Genomic DNA, 23,912 nt, shown 5'->3' on the forward strand with positions numbered 1-23,912 from the left:
TTCTGTGGACAGACATGGTAACAGTCTCATAAATTGTTGAAAATCAATGATCCTGTAGGTCGCTGTTCCGATTCGCTTATTGGTTGATGTGCTTTGCACACTGAAGTAAACTGCACTGGGAATGGGCGTGTGGGGCTGACTGACATACCCTGCAGCAGACGTTGTGGGGGAAGCGAGAGTTGGTGTACTCCTGCATACTGGGACCTACTGTGCTCCTTCCCCACCTGTTGCCTCACTCTGGCATGGTGCAGTACATTTTAGTGCATTGTGGTTCAAATGTCCCAGAACCCGTGCATTCTAGGGTTGAGGACTGGTCCTTGTACGACCACATTGATGTTTTGCCGATTTTAGGCAACTGTCTCATTTGTAAAGGTGCTGAAATCCAGGGAACAGGGTGGGGTGTCCAAATATGTAGCCAGTAATGTCCGGAGGGTCCTAACAGGTAACTATGCAAAAGTTAATATAGATTGGTGAAACAGTGTGAAATTGTATAAGGAACAACACTTCCCCAAGCCACAAACACATTTTGACTTTTGCTGAAATACGGGAAATGGGGTGGGGTGTGCAAATGTCATGTAGCCAGTGTTGTCCGGAGGATCCTTTTAGACGACTATGCAAAATTTAAAGCAGATTGGTGAAACGGTGTGGAATTCTAAAAGGAAAAAATCTTTGCCATGCCACAAACAAACCCACAGATTTTCACTTTTATAAATAGAGATTAGTCTTGAAATCCACTAGCAGCCATTGTTTAGATTTTAAAGCAGTCTGATGAATCCATGGATTTCGTCCCCTATCCCCAAGTGGGGGGTGGGATCTACCCTCTTTGGAACTAGGCAGGGGAGCCCACTAAGCATAGCACTCCTGGGGGGAAAGTGCAAGAGGGTGCCCCACTGGGGGTTATTCTACCCTCCCTTGGGACAGACAATGCCTAAATATGGGATATATATCAGCCTCCCTCATCCCAGCATTCTAATGTTTAAGGTTGTTTCATGGGAATTAATGTGTGCAACAAACTGCTTTTGTACACTGATAGCTGGAATGGTTTCTGACCCCTATCGGGCACAGTTGACTACACGGGGCAGAGACTGGGATAGAGTCTGACTGCCTAAATACATGGAATATAAGAGCACTGACAGCTGTGGAACAAGGAGAGGAGGAAGCCCGTGTGGTTTTAAAGCGGAACTTCGCTCATTGATTGTCAGAGAGAGAAAGAGAGAGAGAGAAAGAGAAAGAGAAAGAGAGAGAGTGAGAAAGAAAAAGACCTCCTAATGGAAGGTGTGGCAGGGGAAGTGTGCACGCCTGACATGGTGGGCAGAAAAGCCTACAGAGGAGACCGCTACGAGGGGCCAGATTCCAGAATGTCTGCAACAGTATGAAGCGCTTAACTGGAAACCATGCAGTACCGAGCAAAGCGAGCACTGAAGCGCTGCTGAACGGCTGATGGGCAATGACAGCTGCTGTAACCAACTCGAGCTGTGGAACAACAGGAAAGGAGTATGCCGAGCGGGTCGATTACACAGAGGAACACTGTGCAAAGAGCCCAAAGTACGCAGTCACTCCTAGAACCAGAGTTGAGAGTGGGAAGGCAATCCGAGACAGGCGGGAGGGGTGAGAACCAGAAGGGCTTGGATTCCTTTCCTTTATAGTGATAGTGGCAAGAATTAGGCTAGGATAGGTGTGCAGGTGGACAGACGTTTTTTATGACATCCTGACAGGCAACTCTTTTCTTTAAATCAGCGTAGCGGTTAGAAGAGAAGGGATAGGATAGGTTTTTGGTACCTCAATAAAACTTGTTACTTAACTTGACGACTTGTTAGTCTCCTGAATCTGATTTATGAAAGCAGTTTTAATGTTGTCAGATACAAAAAATGTATTGACTGCCTAATTAATTTTTAAAGAGATGCTCTTTCATTGCAGGGTTCATGAAAGACATTGTAGACAGTTTGACATGATGTAGTCCAGCTAACACGATTTTACTCACAGACTTAAACAATAACTTCACAATTAAATGTGTGTGTCAGATTCTGAATCATCTGACTCTTGGCTCACCTGTTTGGTCTTGGGTATCTTTTTCTTTGTAGTCACAGGTTTCTCCTTTTTTCTGGAAGTGCGGGTCTCATGAAGGAATGGGCGAGTCTCACCTCACGCAAACCCTGCTGGTTAGTCCCAGGCAGGTAGCACCCGGGGCTTCTGCCCAGGGTCGAGACGTTCAATCCAGGAAGCAGGTCCATATTCGAGGGAGGATTCCAGGAAGCGATGAGGAACAGGATCGCCCAGAAGGGAGCACAGTAAGTCTGGAGTGCTCCGGGAAGCTGTTTGTGCAGTCTAGCACGAGCGGGAGAGAAGTAAGAAGTAATGCGGCGCGGGGCCGAAGTCAAAGGGGAAAAGGGCACAAGGATAGGAAACGGCCTCGCAAGACAAGCAAAGCCGGGATAGATAGAAAGGCTGAGCGAGGGCTGAAGAAACCAGGAAGCAAGCACAACTGATGTGCTGAGCACGGACAAGCCGAGTCACAGGGGTGTGGTGCTTTTCAAGGAAGTTGCGAGTAAGTCTGGTGCTAGACTGCTTGTGTGCGCCATGTCGACGGAGTGACCAGGCTGTCCAGAAGGGCGAAGTCGGCGATTCATGACCGTGTGGAGCCTTAAGTATGGACCACTTAAAATGGTGACTGAGGGAATGCAGAAAGTGTTTTACCAGTGGAAAGACAAACATGCATACAAGGAGGACCTCATTTTGAAAATCTCCTTTCTTTTGGAGGAGGCCAAGCATGGAACAGGCAGGACCCAGCAGGTGTAGAAAAGGTTAGCCTTAATTATTTTACAGATAAGTGTAAAGGTAGTAGAAACAGCAGAGGGGAATCACTGGATCCATATTTGCACTGTCTGCCAAAGATGGAACCCTCACCAGCATTAACTCCACATTTCATCCACAACATTGTAAATGCATTCAGCAATTAGAGTATTCCAGCTGGCTTTCCCATCTATCCTGATACATATTTTCTTTTTGTTTTGTTTATTTACATTTGTATAGCGCACTGCAGCCCAAAGGCATTGAGGCGCTTTTAGGCAAGTGTACATAGTAAAATTACTGTTACAGTCTGTATTAGCTTAGTTGCAAGGAAAAAATACATGGTGAAAGGATTACGGTCACAATAGGTGGTTACTTGGTTACAAAGTGGAGGATCAGAGATGCTTGATTACAAGATACACACTACATTTTGGTGCGGAACTGCACTGATGTTAACGGGTCAAACAAATAGCCTAGTTTTAATGGCTTTGCGGAAGGCTAGGTGAGAATCAATTCCCCTAAGGTGCGAAGCTAGGGCGTTCCAGTGAGTGGCAGCCATGGTTGGGAAGCTGGAGCCACCTGCACGGACTCTACGGGAATTGGGCATAGAGATTAGGTTAGTGTAGGGCAGTCTGGACGGCCTGGAAGATGTAGGCATAGATATGCGTTGAGCCAAGTAGGGGGGTGCAAGATCGTGGAGGCATTTGTGCGTGAGGGAGAGGATTTTGAAGATGATTCTCTCCTTAACGAGTAGACAGTGGACCTGTCTTCTCAGGTCAGAGATGTGCTCCTTTCTAGAGAATCCTGTGGCAGCCCTGAGGGCGTTGATCTGAACTAGTTGGAGTTTGGCAATATTTTTGCCAGAGGTACCACAGAGGAGAGCGTTGCAGTAATCCAGTCTTGAACCAATCGTAGCCCTAGCAATGGTAAGGCAGTTCTGTGAGGTTAAGAAAGGTCTTGCTGCATTGAGCAGTTTGGAATAGTATGCCGAGGAGGAGGTAATGGCATTGACCTGTTTATTCATAGTGAGATTAGAGTCGAGGTACACTCCCAAGGTCTTGACTGTTTGGGATACTGTGATGGATATATTATCAATATTGAAGGAGCAGTATTTTTTGTCCATGTTACCCAAGACAGTTGGTGAACCAATGAGTAAGAGCTCGGTTTTCTCGCTGTTAAGGCACAGCCAATTTTCTGCCATCCAGGCTTGGATGGTACAGTAAATGGAGTTAAGGGTGGTCGTGTCTGCCTCATAGTCACCTGTAAGTGGGATGAGCACCTGGGTGTCATCTGCATAATTGGTGTATGAGATGCCTAGAGTATCGAGCAAGTTGAAGAGAGGCTTTGTGAAGAGGTTATATAGAGTAGGCGCGATGCGGGAGCCCTGGGGCACCCCACATTTGATGTGACTGGGAGTGGCGCACACTGAGTCTGAGAAGACTTTCATAGCCCTTTCCTGAAGAAATGAGGTGATAAATGCACATGCTTTGGGGGAGAAGTTAGCTGCAATGGAGAGGTGATGGCAAAGCGTGTTGTGGTCAACGAGGTCAAATGCGGCAGATAGATCGAGGAGCAGAAGGAGCGCAGGTTTGCCAGCGTCTCTGATGTCATCCATTTGATTTTTTTAGGTCAAGGAGGGCCGTTTCGGTCCCATGTCGTGGTCTGAAGCCAGACTGCCGACGGCCCAAAAGACGGTGGTCCTCAAGGAATTTTTGGACTTGCAGGTAGGCTGTTTTGTCCAGTATTTTCAGCAGGAAGGGGACGGTGGTGATGGGCCTGTAATTCCCCGGTACCGTTGGGTCGCGGGAGGGTTTTTTGAGGAGCGGACGTACCCAAGCTTCCTTGAGGTCCGACGGGACATGTCCAGACTGGAAGGCGGCATTGATGAATGCTGTTAGGAAGGGTGCAAGGGTCTGGCCGCAGTCTTTAATGAGCTGAGCAGGACAAACGTCCCCCTTGCAGTTAGATGGTTTAATGGTTTTTAGGAGAGAGAGGACTTCGGATGCTGTCATATCCTTGAAGTTGAATACTGGGGAGATGTTTGTTTTAGGTTCCTTGTTGTGGATACTATTCTGATTTGCAATGTGGAGGGTCAAGGCTTTTTGGTAAGCTAGGATCTTAGTTTGCAGGGTGTTTAGTTTGTCAAGCATAGCCGATTGGATATTGTTGCACCAGTTTTCATCTTTGAGGAGAGTTGGTGGGTGGGTGGAAGGGGTTTCCAGTTCCCTGAGGATGGTGAAAATGTCTTTGGTATCTGATTTTGCATTGGCTATCCTGGTGTTGAAGGAGTTAGCTTTGGCTTGGATAATGCTTGATTTATAGTCTTTGGAAATAGCCTTGAAGGCTAGTTTGGTTGATTCATTAGGTTTGCATTTCCAAACTGCAAGGGCAGCTCGCTTTTTTGCACGTAAGTGGCAGAGTTCCTGAGTGAACCATGCATTAGTATGCCTGGTTTTCTTGGCTTTCTTGAGAGTGAGTGGCACAATGGAGTCAACAGCAAGGGTGATGACCTGTTTAAAGGCGCTAGCTAAGGTTTCAGGGTCCTTAGAGAAGGGGGCCTGGAGTGCAGGCACATTGAGGAGGCGAGTATGTTTTTCCGCCGTGAGTTGACGTGAACTTCTCGAGAGACCTGGAGGGAGCGGGATAGTGGGCTTGGGTGGCCCTCTGGAGGTGTCTAGGTCAAATTGAATGTAATGGTGATCTGACCATGGGATGGGTGAGTTTTCTGTAATATGCACAGAACAATTGTGTTGGGAGACCCAGTCTAGTGAGCGGCCTTTAGAATGAGTCGGATTACAAATGGTTTGCGAGAACCCTAGGGTAGATAGGGCTTTGTTCATGGTGGCTGCGTGAGCGTCATTAGGATCGTTGAGTCCTAAGTTGAGGTCACCTGTGAGAAGGACTTTAGAGGTCTTTTTCAAGTTACCTGAGAGAGAGTGGATGAGGGCGTCATGGAATTCAGAGATCGGTCCCGGGGTCGGTAGACGATGTGGAGGGCCAGTGTGAAGTTGGGGGAGAGATTAATTTTTAATGGAAGGTAGTCACAGCTGAGGCCAAGGTCACCTTCAGTCCTTCTAATAGCAAGGGATTCTTTAGCGATGAGGGCTACTCCAACGCCCCTTGAGAGGGTGCGGCCTTGCCTGTAGATTGTGTACCCATCTGGAATGGCCAGTGAGAGGGCTGGGCCAGAGGTTTCATTAAGCCAAGTTTCTTGTCTTAATGAACCACAATCTTTGTAAGTTCATAGCACATCTGTATTTCCAGCTTAATGCATTTGAATATTTGGTATAGGTCAGATGTAAACATTAAGAATTATTGGGTGCAGCAAAAAGCAAAATGCTAATCTTGTATTTAAATATGGATAGAGGAGGAGAATATAACAGATGTTCAAGGGGATTGGGTCCTCCGACGTATTCCATATCTGTGACTGTAATCACCACAACTATGCTGCTTCGGAAAATCTTTCTGCGTCCTGCGTCGATGACGGAGATACGCCGCCCTCGAGGACCTCCTCCGACGGCCGACGTCACTGGATGTTATAAGTAGGACGCACGACCCCGTAGCCACAGTTCTGTTTTTTCCGTGAACGTGTTCGCTTCGGAGATCTCGGTGTGCCTCGACTCTTTGGAGTTTCTGTTCTTTCGGTTCTTCGAACCTGTTCGGTTGTAAGAAGTTTTCGAGATGTCTTCCTCTTCTTCCACCCCGCGTCCGGGCTTCAAGAAATGCGGCGACTGCGGGTCCAAGATGTCGGTGACTGACTTGCACAACGCCTTCCTCTGGTGCCTCGGGGAGGCCCACGACACGGATGATCGTGTCGACTGCCTCGACGGACGATTCGAGGAGCGACTCTCCGCATCCTCGTCGTAAGTCTAGGGGGTCTCGGTTGGTCCCGCCACTCCTCTGCCTCTTCGAGGCACTCCCGGAAGCGCCGTCATCGGTCGCCTTTCCCGTCCTCGTCCGAGGACTCCGCCCGTCGTCGGGTAGTTTATCCCACCAAGCATGCGACTCCGGAGGAATGGGCTTCCTTCGGTAAGAAAATGCTGGCGATTCTTGATTCGCAGGGCACCGGTCCATCCCCGCCTCCGAGTGGGGTCGGGCGTGACTGTACTAGAGACACCGCTCATATGCTTTCGGGCTCGGGTGGTCTGCACGATTCGCGGGAAAGGTCCCGCTCGGACAAGGGGAATTGTTCTAGTCATACCCGTTCCAGGTCCCTCGAGACCCTGTGCAGCTGTGATGTCTTCGAAGAAGACGTCGACGCCTGTGGCGAAGAGGTCGTCGAGGGACTCTCTCGAGGCTCCACCTCTGAGGAAGTCATCGACGCCATCAGCGCCCAGGCTGTCGAAGGACACGCTCGGGGCTCCGCCCTCGAGGCCTGTGTCGACGCTGTCGGTGCCGCGTTCGGCGTTGACGCCGATTCACTCAACGCCTTTCGAGGCTGTTTCGACGGGGGTACCCCGGGGTACGGTGGAACCCCCTAGAAAGGCTCTGGCCAAGGCCAAGCATGGCTTTGTTCCCCATTTTGTGCCCACTTTCCACCATCTTGATTACATTTTGGAGGTGAATGAGGGCTCTGATGATGGCATGGTTCCTGATACAGTGCCAGATGAGATTATCTCGGGACATAGTCAGATTGAGGACCTGCGTCAGTCACTGCACGACGCCAGTGGTCCGGACACCTCTCCGGAGGTGGAGTTTTGTAGGCCTGAGCCTGGCACCCATGCCGACTCCTCGTACCGGCACCTTATGTCAAGGGTCACCGAGTACTTGGGGTGGTCTGCTCCCCCAGGGGATTTTCTTCAGGATGACCTCACAGATATCCTCGACCAAGGGCCACCAACTGACCCGGTACTGCCGTTCCATATGGCTCTACAGAGGAGGGTGGCGGCCGCTTGGACTGCTCCGGAGAGTCTCCCGGCAGTGGACACGTCTTTGCCACGAAAATACCGCCCAGCCAGTAGCAACCCCTGCTACTTGACCAAGCACCCCACTCCGGAGAGTTTGGTGGTGCAGGAGGCTATGGCCCCGGCAAAGCAGGCGTCGTATCCTACCATCCCTCCTGATAGGGACGACAAGCGTTTTGATGGTTGGGCGAAGAAAGTGTTTTCTTCAGGGGGTATGGCTCTTCAGGCTGCCAACTCTGTATGTGCCTTGTCACGTTTTATGCACACTCTGTGGAACTGTGTTTCCTTAGCGGCTGAACATATTCCTGAAGGGGACGAACAGGATGGTTTTCTTGCTATGGTCCAGGATGGCAAGAATGCCATGTGTGAGGCCGTTCAGTCGGGTTTGGACATGGCAGATTGCGTCAGCCGGTCCATGGCGGCGAACACCGTAATACGCAGGTTTGTGCGTGGTTGCAGAAGTCGGGGTTTGCTCCTGATGTGCAAGCCCGGCTCCTCAACATGCCCTTTTATGGTGTCTATCTTTTTGGCAGCAAGGCTGACGAGAGCCTTGAGAGGTTGCAGACCTCCAAAGCTGCAGCGAAGTCGTTGGGTGCTGTACTTCACCAACCTCCGCCTTTTCGTCATAGGGGACAGCAATGGAGGGGAGGTTCCTTTCGTTATTACTCATCCTTTGGTAAAGCGAAAGGAGCTGCTAGTCAAAGGGACCACCGTAGGAGTGCCAGAGGTGGAAAACAAGGTACTCGAGGTGCCAAGGCCGCTCAGGCTGTTGCCACTTTGCCCTTAGGCAACGCCGCAGCCGCTTCAGCTCAGTCATGAGGCCATGTCCCATGGTTCGCCGGTTGGGGGAAGGCTGGCGCAACATCTTGTCGAATGGCGTGCCATTACTTCAGATGTGTGGGTTGTGGAGATCATAGCCCACGGATACTGTTTTCCTTTCCGGCAGAGGCCTCACGACAATCCACCAGGGAACCCCTCTTTGAAGAATCCGGATCCGCTCCTTGCGCAATCCCTGCTGGAGAAGGGCGCCATAGAACTGGGAACAAGGGATGGTATTCCCCTTATTTTTTGATTTCAAAGAAAGACTGGGGATTGAGACCCATCATGGACTTGCGCGGTTTGAACAAACTCCCCAGGAAGGACAAGTTCAAGATGGTTACATCTCAAGTCCTCCAGGCCCTTCAACTTCAGGACTGGTTGGTGTCTCTCGACCTCAAGGACACTTATTTTCTTGTGCCGATCCCGCCAAAGCACAAGAAGTACGTGAGGTTTGCGGTTGGCGACTCGCACTTTCAGTTTCGGGTCCTGCCGTTCGGATTGACCTCCGCCCGAGGGTCTTCACCAAGCTCATGGTAGTGGTGGCAGCGCATCTCAGGAAAGGGGGGATTCACGTCTACCCCTACCTGGACGATTGGTTGATCAGGGCGCGCTCTCCCGAGCAAGTCCTGGATCATCTGTCCGTCACCTGCCACTCCCTCCACAAGCTGAGCTTCTCTCTCAACTTAAAGAAGTCCCACTTGACGCCAACTCAGAGGCTCCAGTACATCGGAGCAGTGCTCGACACGTCCCTGGGGCAGTGTTTTCCTCCCCAGGTGAGGGCTCATCACATTCAGCAGATCGTGCAAAACTTTCAACATGCCGAGAGTCTCCCTGCGTTCGAGTTCTTGAGATTGCTCGGCCTCATGGCATCCTGCATTCTTCTGGTGCCAGAGGCTCGCCTGCGGATGAGATCTTTGCAGTGGGCACTCAAGATGCAATGGTCGCAGGCCTCCGGCAGGATGTCGGACCCGGTTCAGGTGCCGCCCTCGGTCGCCCGGGACCTTCTGTGGTGGGCCGTTGAAGGCAACTTGATGAAGGGGGCTCCATTTTGGCTACCCTGGCCGGAGGTGACGATCGTGACGACGCAACCCTCACGGGATGGGGAGCTCATGCCAACGAGTTGACAGTCAGCGGTCGTTGGTCTCCGTCGGAGTCCAGACTCCATATCAATCTGTTGGAGCTGAGGGCCGTCAGGCTTGCCCTGAGGGCTTTTCTGCCGACTGTGCGAGGAAAGAGTGTCCTGATTCTGACAGACAACACAGTGGCCATGCACTACCTCAACAAAAAGGGGGGGGGCAGGGTCACTTCCTCTGTGCAGGGAGGCGATGCAGCTCTGGTTCTGGGCAATCCAGCAGGAAATTTCAGTCTCGGCAGTTCATCTGGCCGGAGAAGGAAACAAGACGGCGGACGCTGTGAGCAGGCAGAGCGCGATCTCTCACGAGTGGGAGTTGGCTCATGAGATTCTCCTGGAGATCCTCGCCCTTTGGGGGACCCCTCAAGTGGATCTCTTCGCCTCCAGTGTCAACCGGAAGTGCGAAAGGTTCTGCTTGCGGGAATTTCCTCCAAGAGGAGCCTTAGGAGGCGTGTTCGTGGTGGAGTAGTCATTCCCACTGCTGTACGCGTTTCCTCCAGTCCCCGTCATTCCGCAAGTGCTGCGGAGGTTCGGTTCTCAGATGATCCTCATTGCTCCGGCATGGGCCAGGAGGACGTGGTACCCGGACCATCTCGACTTGTCCATCTGCCCTCCACGTCGTCTTCCCTACCGAGACGATCTGCTCTCACGGGAGGGAGGTCAGGTTCTCCATCCAGAGGTCAGATCCCTCAACCTTCACGCTTGGCTTCTGAAAGGTTGAGGTATAAGGATTGGGACCTCCCTGAAGACGTGATGGAGGTGTTGCTTTCGGCCAGACGGCCGGCCACAAAGTCCCTATACCGTTGCCGTTGGACAAAGTTCTGCGACTGGTGCAGGGTTAAGAATGTGGATCCTTTTTCATGTGACATTCCTGTGGTTCTGTCTTTTTTGCTTTCTTTGGCCCACAAGGGCCTGCAAGTGGGTACCGTTAAAGGTTACCTGGCGGCGCTGTCCATATTTAAGTGCTCATCTGAAGGGTGTTCTTATTTTAAAATTCCTTTAATTTCTCAGTTTCTAAAAGGGCTCACTAATGTGTTCCCTCCGTCACCTTTCCAGGTGCCCGGTTGGGATTTGAACCTTGTTCTCAAGTTTCTAATGGGTGCTCCATTTGAGCGTTTGCCTTCCTGCCCTTTGAGACTGTTAACTCTTAAAACTGTATTTTTAGTTGCGATCACTTCCGCTCGCAGAGTGAATGAGTTACAGGCACTTTCAGTTAAGCCACCCTTCACTGTGTTTCACAAGGACAGGGTTGTCCTTAGAGTTCGTCCTTCCTTTCTTCCGAAGGTGGTGTCGGAATTTCATTTAAGCCCAAAGGTTATTCTTCCGGCATTTTATCCTCCTCCGCATCCTGGTAAGGAAGAGGAGAGGCTCCATAGGCTGGATCCTAGGAGAGCTTTAAGCTTTTATATTTCATGCATGTCCCGGGTCAGAGTGGACTATCAACTCTTTATTGGTTACGTTGGAAGGCGTTTGGGACAAGCTGTTACTAAGCAGAATTTATCTCGATGGATTATCCTAGCAATTTCTGAATGTTGCCACTTGGTGGGTAAGGACCCTCTGATAGGCTTGTGGGCCCATTCTACCAGGGGTATTGCTGCCTCTACTGCCCTGCAGAGGGGTGTTCCTATTCGTAACATCTGTGATGCAGCCACCTGGGCTTCAGTCCATACTTTTGTACGTCACTACTCCTTCGATTGTATCCGTGGGCAGGATCTGGCCTTTGGCAAGGCGGTCCTTTACTCTGCAATTTGATTGGGCATTCTAAATTTCTATCTTCTAAATTATTTTTCCCACCTGCTTACGTTGGTTCTGCTTTGGGAGTCTGTCATAGATATGGAATACGTTGGAGGACCCAATCCCCTCGAAGAACAAGTTACTCTCTTACCTGGTAACGTTCTTTTGATGGGATGGTCCGACGACGTATTCCATATCGCTCCCTGCCTGCCTTCCCCGCTACAGAATTTCTTATGCGATTACAGCTTACGTTTCCGCAAGGCTTTGTGTGGTCAGACTGGCAGAAGACTGGTGCCACACGTTCTGGGAAAAAACTACAACTGAGGCTACGGGTGTCGTGCGTCCTACTTATAACATCCAGTGACGTCGGCCGTCGGAGGAGGTCCTCGAGGGCGGCGTATTGACGTCATCGACGCAGGACGCAGACGCCGAAAGATTTTCCGAAGCAGCACAGCTGTGGTGATTACTGTCATAGATATGGAATACGTCGTCAGACCATCCCATCGAAAGAACGTTACCAGGTAAGAGAGTAACTTGTTCTTTTCTATGTTGACAGCTGTCCTCTGGGCAAATGAGTAGTATACGAAGATGTATATATTTCTGAGGCTTGTGGATTTGCGTAGATCACATGCTATGCATAGGTTGATATCTAGTGGTAGTCGCAGAGTATTACATTATTTGTTTTCGAAACTCGAAAAGGGACATCCACTAGGTGTGTCAGTAATACTATCTCTAGTGTAACATCCACTGTACCCATGGTCCTTTACACGTTGAGGTCCCGCTGATTGTTTATTTTACGCCATCATAGTTGGACGCAAGTTGCAGAGTTTCCTTCTGGCTAACGCCTTTGATTATCAGAGTTTAATTATAGACTTTCTTTTTTTTCGACTTCCGTACCACCGCAAGATCTCCTTCAGCGGCTTTCGAGGACAGATTCATCGACGACAACGACTGCTCATACCGTCTCCACGAACTTGACTGCAGCCTACACAGGCCTCACCAGGCTTCGGCCCCTCACGGAGGGGAGAGGTTCATAACTTTCTTCTCCTTACATAATATCTATTCCTTCCCTATCTTTCCCTTTCTATCGCCAGGCTGCTATCACCACGTATTATGGAATATACACCTTTTAAATGTTGTCTTTGCTTCAACAGGAAGTACCCCTGGAAGGACACACACAGGGTGTGTAATCACTGTCTTCCAAGGGACCACCCCGAAAAACACTGCAAATCTTGCAAGCTATTTCGGCCTAAATCTTTAAAGGACCTTAAAATGAAACGCTGGGCCCATCACGCCATGCAGGACAAAGCCGCTATTCTGCTAATAACATGGAGGGAGCTGGCAAACAATGGCTGAGACAGAATTTAGAGCAGAATTGTAATGTATTATCCTTCCAGTTAACCAGGATGGCACCGGCAGAACAAATACAGAACTCCTCACTGCAGTTCAAGTGCTTTCCCTGGAAGTACAGGGATTCAAGTCATAAAACCCTGTACTCAGACAGGTATCAGACAGGTATCATCTAAAAGAGAAGAACGTCTTGCTTACCTCCCTTCTATGAGCCTCGCATCAGCCAAATTTGATGGCTCCCCTAAAAAGTTCTGGGAATTCATTGAAGCGCATGTATTGTGCATTTTACATTCAGACCAGCCACATTTACGGATCAAGCACAAGTGGAATTTATGATTTCCAACATGGTGTGCAATGCCCTAACACTAATGGTAATATCAGCCAATCCAGTCTTGTCAGAATATCCCTCCTTTATCAATCTTTTCAAACAAACTTTAGAGCGACCAGAAGTGGCGTTTACTGCCGGTGAGACCGTTTTGGACATGCAAAAGGGTTCGGCAGATCTCACGACCCATATCCGCACTTTCAAGAGAACAGTAGTGGAAGCTGTGTGGCTCGAAGAGACCCAGTATGTCATATTCAGACGAGGCTTACATGAGGACTAGAAGGATGAACTTGCCCGCATTGCCCGTCCATCCTGAGCGGACCTCAGGCTGGGGTATCTCCAACAGTCCCAATGTTCCCACCTTAGCCTGTTCAACCTCAGCGGACACTCGGCTCATGGTTGTTAGAGTAATACTGCAAGTCTCAGAGAAAACTGTAGAAGCCTTGGAACTAATAGACAGCGGAGCAGACAGCAAGTTTGTGGATGTTAGTTGGGTTAAGAATGAAGACATTCCCCTACAAAGACGTGCCGAGACACAAGTAGTCGAAGACGTGGACGGCAAACCCCTTAGTTCTGGACCCATTACTCATATCATGGCACCTGTTCTTTCATATATGATCACCATGAGACCCTTTCCTTTGACCTCACCAGAGCAGTTCACTTTCCGATCATTTTAGGAGTACCGTGGCTTAGAGGACATAACCCTTGCATTCACAGGAAGGAGAATACATTACACTTTTTCTCTGAATTCTCTCTCATCCATTGTTTGCCAGCTCCACATAAGCAACCCTATTCGGCCAATTGCTTTGTCTCTTGGTCCCCTGTTGCTGGGATTCACTGTATCCCTTCACCTTACCAACGGTTTGTGAAGTTTTTCTGAATAGAGTCCCCAAAGAACTCCCTCCACACTGTCGCAAGGATTGTGCCATAGAGCTTAGACCTTAGGCCCTGGTACCGTTTGGTCGCATGTTTTCCTTGACTATACCAGAGAAGAAAGCATTACAAATCTACTTGGAAAAGAACCTGCCAGAACGGTCTTATCTGGCCCTCTAAATCCCCCGCTGGGGCTCCATACTCTTACGTCCCGTCCCCTTTCTTCCATACTGTATGGGCGTCCCTTGCGAGAGACGGGAGACGGAACCTTTTTCACCAGAGAAAATCTTCCTCCCCTTAAAATTTAAAGGAGTGAGGGGCGCGGCCCTGGGAGCATGCGCTCGCCTGACTCCGCCCCCTCTGCCACTCCTCAGTCCCTTTTCCGCCTCGATGGGAACAGGCCGAATTCACGAGCGCTCCTGGGTTTGGCTTCGGCAATGTAATTCCACGCCCGGATACTTCTTCTCTTCTGTCTTTTTGTCTTTATATCATTGAGGTACTCAGTCCTCAGGCGTCATGCTCCTCCTCGGCGCATGTCGACTTCTACAGGGTTCAGCAGGTGTCCATCCTGCGACGGGCTCTTTCCAACGTCAGACCCCCCCACGCCCTCTGCCTATGTTGCCTTGGCCCTGACCATGACTGGCGACCGCGTGCTACGTGCTTTCTCTGAGGTCTCTGAAGACAGACTAGCTAGGTACAGGGAGCTCTTCCATCACCTCCAGAGGTCCAGAAGGACTTTGTCGATCATCGATCCAGGCCCAAGGTAGGGCCACTCTTTTCCAGTGCACCCCGCAACGGAGACTCCTTCCAAGGACTCGCTCGCGTGGGAGCAACCGCTCAGGTTCTCATACCAGCACAAGTAATGAGTCAGCTTCCGGCCGGTAGGCCGAGGGGTCAGTGGAACCTCCCGGTGACAGTGCTGTGGGACAGGAAGGTTCTTTTACCAGGTCTTCACCCGAGGGACCACGCCCTAGTACCGGCACACGTACCAAGGCTAGTCCAGTTCACGGCAGAGGGGTCTCCGGATTCATCTGGTGTCAGTGCTGAGGGACCACAAGGTTCTTTTACTAGGGTTACTCTCGAGGGGCAACACCCTAGTACTGGCAGCTCTGCCGAGGGAAATGCGCCTTCCAGGTCACGGCCTGAGGTGCGGGATAGGCCTGTTGTTCCAACACCAAGTGTCTTGGACGGGGCTGGTTCCAGCGAGCCAGGCACCACGACTTTGGCACGTGGCACGCAGTTCGTCAAAATGGCCGCCGTGCCAGACAAAATCGCCGCTCATCCAATACCCCCTCTTCCGGAGCGGGTGGAGGAAAGAGTCACAAGGCAGGTGCGTGGCCTACAGTTTATCCACCAGCAGCGCAGGGCAGGTGTCCCCTGCACCCCAGGCAGAGTGTGCCCCGGTCCCAGCTGCCCTCGGCCACTCCGTCACTATCACCTCTTCAGCCACCGAAGACTGGTTCTTCGAAAGGTTCCTAGGGCTGATGCGAACTCCCCAGATAGGGTCCATCCTCCGGGATGCCATCAGGGACATGCTCCCTCAGGTCACCCCACCGGCACCCATAGACATTCCTCCGATGGCTCCGGTGCCACAGGCCCCAGTGCAGACACTGCTGCCCCAGCGGACTCCTCCGATTCCGGCTTCCATGCCTCTGACAGTACAGGCGGTTCCACACCAGCCTCCGCAGCAGCCACTGGCTCCGGTCTCCACTGCGCAGCCCACGGCGCCCAGCACTCCTCCACCAGCTCTGGACCCCCCCGAGCCTGGCGGACACGGACAAGGAGGAGGACCCTGACCCGCCATCTTCAGCCAAGGCCTTCCAGGAACGCCTTCCAGGTTTGGCAGAGTATTTGGGCCTGCCTCAGCCTGAGGTAGAGCATCCCGAGGAGGGGGTCTTGGCAGAAGTCCTCACCCTAAGACCCCCCTACCAAAACGGGGATCCCGATGCAGAAAGACGTAGTTGCCCTGGCCAAGAAGGAGTGGCTCAAGCCACACTCGGCCCATCCTCTCACTCAGCGCCGCGACGCCAAGTACAGGCAGATGATGGGGGACACACTCTTGCTTTCAGCGCATCCACAACCGCACTCTTCTGTGATAGCTACAGTGTCACTCTATTCCAAGCCGCGTTGTCCTCGGCCCGTCGTCCTCAACGCTGCTAGGCACGGAGGAGAAGATCTTGGAGGCGTACGGAAAGAAGCTGTACTCAACGCCTCCTTGCAACTGCGGCAGGCCAACGCAGATGCCATGTTGGCAGCCACTAACAAAGAGCTCTGGCAGGAAATGGCTGACTTCCTCCCAGAACTTCCGGCACAGAGCCAAGCGTGCTTCAAGGCGGACTAGGAGAATCTAGGCTGCAAGCGCAGGACATTATGGAGTCCACTGTGACCCACATCGATACCTCTGCCCGGGCCATCTGCATTGCCATGGACATCAGAGGGACAGCTTGGCTCCAGGCTAATAAGTTTATTCCAGATGTCCAGGATTGCATATTGGACCTTCCCTTTGAGGGCAGTGACCTCTTTCACTCCACCACGGAGGGATTAGAGCAAAAGAAGAATGGCTCGCAAACCGCAAAGTCTTTATCTAGTCTTACAAAGGCCACGCCCAAGGCCTACACCCAGTCGCAGCAATGCTCTGACAAGGGGCGGGCGCTTGCCAGGTTCCGAGGCCTCCAAGAACGGAGGTCCAGTCAACCGGACCGTTCTCCGAGTCGGCATCTGAGGAAACAACAAAAGGGGGCAGGGGCAAGGGGTTTTTCCCAATCCCCCTCCTCCACATCAGCCTCAGAGGGAAAAAGGCATGACATTTCTCTTCGGGTCCACGTGTCTCTGGTGTGGGGCAGGCTTGACTTTCACTTGCAATTTTGGCACCAGATTTTATCGGACCCCTGCTACCTCTCTGTAGTCTCCACGGGGTATCGCCTACCGGTACCTTCCTCTCCTCCATCCTCCCCTCCTCTCCCACAGATTGGGACAGCAACTCTGCTGGTGGAGATCTAGTCGCTCAGCGAGAGCCAGGCTGTGAAAGAAGTCACAACCTCCCAGTGAGGCTTGGGCTTTTCTTTCGGGATTTTCACCATACAGAGGAAGAATCAGGCTGGCAGGAGAGTTGTGGTGGACCTTTCCACCCTCAACCTCTCCATCCCTCTGCAAAAATTCAAGATGGTTGCGCCAGCTCTTATTGCAGAAACACTGGACAAGGGAGACTGGATGTGCTCCCTGGATCTGAAGGACACTTAGCTACACGTCCCGATTTGGCAGCCACATTGTTCCTTACTGCTGTTTAGGATCAGGGGCTTCCATTTTCAATACAAAGTGTTACCCTTTGGCCTCAGCTCGGCTCCCAGGGTATTTACCAGGTTGAGGAATGCAGTGGCAGCTCTCTTCAGGGCCACCAAGTCTACCCATACCTGGACGTTTGGCACGTCCATGCCACCTCTCCGGAAGTTTTTCAGCATACTGCCTCCGCACTGAGGAACACACTCCACGACCTGGGGTGCGCTATCAAGCTCAAGAGGTCTGAGCTGCAGCCCACGCAGATCCTTACCTTCTGGGCCTCATCTGGGACACAAGCTCTGCGAGAGTCCTTCCCTCCGAGTACAAGATTGCACCCATCAAGAGAGCTACAGCTCACCTCCTCTCTAGGCACGTGACCTCGGCCTGGTGGTACCAACACCTATCGGGGCTTATGGCAGCGGTCCTTTTGGCCGTGCCCCACACAAAATTCAAGCAGAGATTACAGCTGCACTTTGCAGCCTCATGGAATCGGGAGAAGGGCTCCCAAGAGGAGCCAGTCAACATTCCGCCTCTTTCCCTTCTCGGACCTACACTGGGGGTCTGCGGACTTCAGCCTGAGGCAGGGCAAGCCCTTCTGGCAGCCGGCCCCTCAGGTAACAGTTACTACAGACTTGAAGGCCATATGATGGGCTCTCAAGGCCTTTCTCCCTCTTATTGAAGGCAAGTCAGTTCTTATCCAGACAGACCACTCCATCAGCATGTACTATGCCAACAAGCAGGGGGGCACCAGATCCCCTGTGCTGTGCAACTTAGCAATCGGCATGTGGGAATGGGCTCTGGAGAACAACATTTACCTCAGGGCTGTCCAACTCCTGGGGGAATCCAACCTGGAAGTGAACAGGCTGAGCAGACTGGGGGCTTACAATCACGAGTGGCAATTGAATGACCTGGTACTAAAGGAGATCTTCCTCAGATGGGGGCATCCCCAGGTGGCTCTTTTTGCCTCAGAGGACAACAGGAAATGCCAACGCTCCTGCTGGCAGGGGCAGGGCTACGGCCCCATGGGCGACACATTCCAGATCCAATGGAACAATATGACGGCATAGGCCTTCCCGCCCACACCCCTACTTCACAGGGTGATCTGCAAGATAAAGGAATCACTGTACGTCAGCATCATGTTGATAGCTCCCTGGTGGCCGTCCAGACCGTGGTTCTCCGAACTCCTCAGCCTTTCGGCCAGACCATCCATTCACCTACTGCAGGGCCCAGCAGGATGGCAGGGTACTCCGCCCTGCTCCTCACATGCTAACCCAGGCAGTGTGGCTCCTGAGCAGATCCCGCTGAAACACGTAAGCCTCTCCGGCTAACATAGAGATCATCCAAGGCGCTAGAAGCAAGGCTACTAGGATCCATTATAGGGTAAATGGTGCATATGGCGGGCCTCCACAAGCTTTGCACGCCTATAAGGAAGCCACACCCAGTGTGGGACCTTAATGTTGTGTTGGACGCCTCCGCACACAAATCTTTTGAGCCTATGGTGTCCGCGGACATCAGGCTGTTCACCATAAAGACAGTTCTGCTCGTGGGCCTCAGCTCGCAGAGTCAGCAAGATCCAGGGTCTGGTGGCATCAGAACCCTATACCACTTTGCACAAGGACAAGGTTATCCTGCGGACGGACCCTGCTTTCTTACCCAAGGTCACCTCCTCCTTCCATCTCAATGATGAAATAGCAGACGCCTTGTTTGTCACTTTCAGTGGGGCAAGGCCAGGTTACCCAAGGCTTCCATAGCAAGGGGATGATTGCGGCCATCAAGGAGGCCTATGAGGGGAAGCACAAACCAGTGCCAGCTAACTTACATGCCCACGCGGTCGGAGTCAAGGCCATGGGCCATCGCGTTCCAACAGCTGTGCTGTGGCAGGTCATCTGCAGGTCGTCTTCCTGGTCACCCCTTCAGTTTTCTGTAAACACTACTGTTTGGATACCACCTCTAGGTCAGACACTGCATTCAGGCAGGCTGTTCTAACAAACCTATGTTATTAAGGAGGGGCTCCTCTCCACCCTGGGGCTACATTCAGTTGTAATCGCCCATACAGTATGGAGGAAAGGGGACGGGACGTAAGAATAATTAACAGTTACTCACCGTAGTGACTAACGTACCCTTAGTCCATAGTCCCCTTTCCTCCATATGTCCCACCATCCTGCCCCCTAATAATACTGGTGTCATTAGGCAATGCCTATCATTGTCGATATAGCAATGGGGACTGAGGAGTAGCGCCGGGGGGGGAGCAGACTCGGGTGAGCGCATTCTCCCAGTGCCGCGCCCCCACGCGCCTTTTAATTTAAAGGGGAAAGAAGATTTTTTCTGGTGAAAAAGGTTCTGTCTCCCGTCCCTCGCAAGGGACGCCCATACAGTATGGCGGAAAGGGGACTATGGACTAAGAGTATGTTAGTCACTACGGTGAGTAACTGTTTATTTATTTTTCATCCCAAAAAAGGACTTGCAAGAACTGTGACCGTGCATTGACTTTAGAGGACTCAATAAGGTGAAGATTCCAGATAGATATCCCATGCCCCTTATAAGGGGAATCCTAGAGGCCGTCCAAGGAGCCATCATATTCACCAAGTTGGACTTACATGGCGCTTATCATCTCCTGCACATCTGCGCTGGAGATGAATGGAAGACTGCCTTCAGGACCCTCTATGGATTATTTGAATACCAGGTGATGCCCTTTGGGCTGGTTAACGCACCAGACATTTTTCAGCATTTTGTGGATCAGCTGTTTTCCAACTTGTTTATTTCTGTTATAATCTACCTCAATGATATCTTGGTGTATTACAGATCTAAAGATCTACATTAACAACATCTATCAGAAGTATTGGAAAGGATAAGAACAAATCAGCTACTGGCTAAACCGAAACATTTCTTTTCGAGGTATCTTCAGTCCCATATTTAGGCATCATTTTGTCTGATAAAGGCATCTACGTGAATCCTTGCAACGTCTCTGCTGTGCTGAAATGGCCTGCACCTTCTTCTGTAAAGGACATCCAGCGGTTTTTGGGGCTGACAAATTTCTATCAGAGATTAATTTCCAGACTTCTCCTCCACAGTACTGTCAATTACTCTCCAGTCTCAAGAACAAACTCTACTCTGCCCCCATCCTTAAACAGCCAGACCAACACCTTCCGTTCATTGTGGACACATGCTTCTGCTGGGTCACTGGGAGCAGTCCTCCAGCAAGAGTTTGATTGATTAGAACATCACGTTGCCTATCTTTCTAAGACTTTAAACCCAAGTGAGTTGAACTATTCCGTTATCGAGAAAGAACGTATGGCAATGAAACAGGCCTGTACCAAATGGCGACGTTTGTTGCAGGGAGCCACGCATCCATTTACCATCAGTACAATCATCGGAACTTACAGGTATTGCAGCAGATGGATTGTGTCTACACCAGACAGGCAAGATGGGTCTATTTCTTTGCTCAATTCGATTTCTGGATAATATACATCCCAGGAACTGAAAGCACAGTAGCAGATGGTTTATCGCGTAGTATTGGACCAGACTCTACTACCACCTCTGTGTCAGAACCCTTCTTTACCCAGAACAAAATAGTGTCCACTTTTCTTCAGGACGTCAGAGACGCATCCTCCAACATTGATCCTAAGTGGACTAAAGAAGAATGTACCAGGAAGGATGGTATGCTATTCTACCACCAACCTACAAGAGACAGTGATGTCTTTGGGTCATGATAGCAAGACAGCAGGCCACTGAGGTTGTGAAGCCACCTTCGAGCTTATTCAGCCCTCCTTCTGGTGGACCACCATGTGCAAAGATATCAGACTCTTCGTTTGATCCTGTCCAGTCTGTCTCCAATGCAAAGCCAAGATCAAGAAACCCATCGGTCTGCTCGAACAAGGTCCGTCTCCCTCCTGCCCTTGGAGCCATGTTTCCACCAACTTTGTGGTCGACCTACCTCCCTCTCAGAGTTATACGGCGATAATGGCGATAGTAGACTCATTCAGCAAGATGGCTTTCTTTGTTCAATTACCAGGTGTCCCCACGGCTTATGATAACGCTGCAGTGTTCTTTCGTGAAATCTTCTGCTTACATGGCATTCCGGAGTCCATCGTGTCTGACAGAGGTACCCAGTTCACTTCTACATTCTGCAAAACGCTGTGTAACCTCATAGGTATTGAACAAGCCTTGTTGTCAGAATACCACCTCCAGACAAATGGCCAAACAGAATGATTAAATCACACGATGGAACAATACCTTAGGTGTTTTTGCAACCCATGTCAAGATAATTGGGCAGATGTACTTCCTACCGCAGAGTTTGCATACAATAACTCTCTTCATTCAGCCATCAGCATGAGCCCCTTCTATTGTATTTATGGCTTTCATCCCCGATCTCTACCTAGTTCGGTTTATCCTACAACCTGTATCCCCTCTATTGATGTCCCTTTGCATGACATTTTACAAGCTCACACAGATGCGTACAAACATTTATAAACCAAAAGAAAAGACTATAAGAGGCAGGCAGCTGCCCAAAGGAGCCCAAACCCTGATTGTGGGGTGGGTACCTTGGTTTGGCTTTCAACAAAATTCCTACCCCGATGGTTGCGGCCTTCGAAGCTATCTTCAAAGGTCATCCGAACCTTTGAGATCATATCAAAGATCAACCCAGTGGCCTCTCGGTTAAAACTTCCACAGTCTTTACACAGACTCCATCCTGTTTTTCATTCTTCTCTGTTGGCTCCTTATGTACTTGACCCGTTTAGCCATAAAAAGATAAAGATTCTCATGAAAAGGCCAAAGGAAATGGAGGAGTTTGAGGTATCTCAGGTATGTGATTCATGCTACTACAAGGGAAGACTTCAGTATTGTTTTCACTTGTAAGGCTATCCATCATCTGAAGATACATGGGAACCCGTCTCAAATATAAAGGCACTGGCACTACTACTGCGCTTTCATCGTCTTCACCCTGGTAAACCAGGGGTCAACAAGCATAAAAGGGGGTATACGGTCAGTGTACGCCCCTCCTGGAGACTGTGGCATCGTTGGAAGCATGCAGCGCCATTGGTGTTCCATCACGTTCTCTGGAACGTGAGTTGACGGTCTAGTTTATTCCAAGATGGCCGCCGCCTGTTCCCTTTACAAGCACTCCTCAGTCCACAATCTTTATCATTTCCTTTGTGGTAAAACACTTTTTTCCCTGTGTTTCCTTCGCCCCCTTCTTGCCTACCTGCTTGCTTGCTGTTTCTTGTGCTGCTCCTTTGTTTTTCTTCCTTCCCTCGCACCTTGCTCTCATTGCCTCACTGTCTTGCAGCAGCTTTGTTCATCCCGCTCCGCTCTATTTTAAACTTACCTTTCCTTTGGTGTGTGTTCCACTCGTCAGCTTTTTGTGTGCATGAGGTTGTCATAGCCATTTTTCCACCGCTGCCTCTGTTCATTGGAGACTTGCCTATCGGATCGCAAGTATTTCCTCTTGCCAACATATTCATCTGGCTAAAAGGGTTTTTTATGCTATCTCAGCATTTTCCCTTTTTGCCTGGTTGTTTTCGGGTGGGGGCCTCCTGCCTTAGCTGTCAACAACAGCAAGCATAGTGGCTTCCTCCCAAGGTAGCCCATACCTCTACACGGACAGCCGTTCATCCCGGAAGAAGGGATCATCCCCACTGCCAGACGAGTCATCAACTTTCTCCAGCGACAAAGACTCAGGTGAGGAAGACCTATCCACCCGTGACGCTAGCCTTAAAGGTCCCTCACAAGGTGATGCAGCTAAAGGTCAACCAGCTGCCAAAAGAGCTTGGTTAGATACCTTGCAGTCCAGCACCTCACAGGATGCTTCTCAATATCTCTACTTTATTGACACATAAGGCTCTCAAGATCTTGGTTCGCAAGGGGATCAAGGGGACCAATAGGATGGTGGCCAGTATTATGCCGACGATGACGTCCGTCATCCAATCTCTGGACCATCATGATCAGCCTTTAGCTGACTCCCCAGCAGATAACTAGCTCCAGTACAATGAGCTCCTCCTAAAAGGCACAGAATATTTCAAAATTGACACACAGGAGGCCCAGGTGGATAAGGATTTTGTGGAGGACATCCTTGGGGACAAAAAGTCAGTGGCACAATTCATCCCCCTCCTGCAGTCTATTCAGAGACGCATTCTGCCCTCCCTACTTAATCCTAATCTTACGAGGGCAGTTAACCCCTGTATTGAGAACATGTTCAGGCCAGCCTACTCTGATCTCTTGTACATCGGGGGTCAGTTAAAAATTGACTGTCTCATTGTAAATACCCAGCCTTAGGCCTGCGTCCAGTAAACACATGTATCAAGCCACAAAAATGTCACATGACAACTCTGCAGGAGGTAATCCCCCTATTGAAACAAGGGCACTACATGCCAACATTGGATATGAAAGATGCATACTTTCATATTTCAATGTTCCCAGCGCAAATAGCGGAACACTACAAGTTCAAGCTGCTCCCCTTCGGCACAGTCTCGGCTCCAAGGGTATTCACCAAAGTACTGGCAGTATTGGCAGCGCACTTACGCAGAGAATCAATCGTGGTGTACCCTTATCTGGGCGACTGGCTGATAACCGGGGAATCCCCCCAAATTTGCAGGCAAACACCAAAAGGTCTATTGACCTTCTATTCCAATTGGGGTTTTCCATCAACATCAATGAGAAAAAATCAAGTCTCGTCCCCAGCCTAACAAAGCAATTTTCGGGAGCGTTCATAAAA

General features: G+C 50.6%; 1 protein-coding gene across 5 annotated transcripts in view; it reads left to right on the forward strand.

The window, feature by feature from the left end:
• The window catches only part of PARG (poly(ADP-ribose) glycohydrolase), a 2,316,516-nt gene that overhangs the window by 1,430,304 nt on the left and 862,300 nt on the right, over window positions 1–23,912 (forward strand). The gene's annotated exons all lie outside the window — the stretch shown is intronic.

The sequence above is a fragment of the Ambystoma mexicanum genome, chromosome 8 (genome assembly GCF_040938575.1).
Source record: "Ambystoma mexicanum isolate Mex_15411 chromosome 8, UKY_AmexF1_1, whole genome shotgun sequence".
Classification (NCBI taxonomy): domain Eukaryota; kingdom Metazoa; phylum Chordata; class Amphibia; order Caudata; family Ambystomatidae; genus Ambystoma; species Ambystoma mexicanum.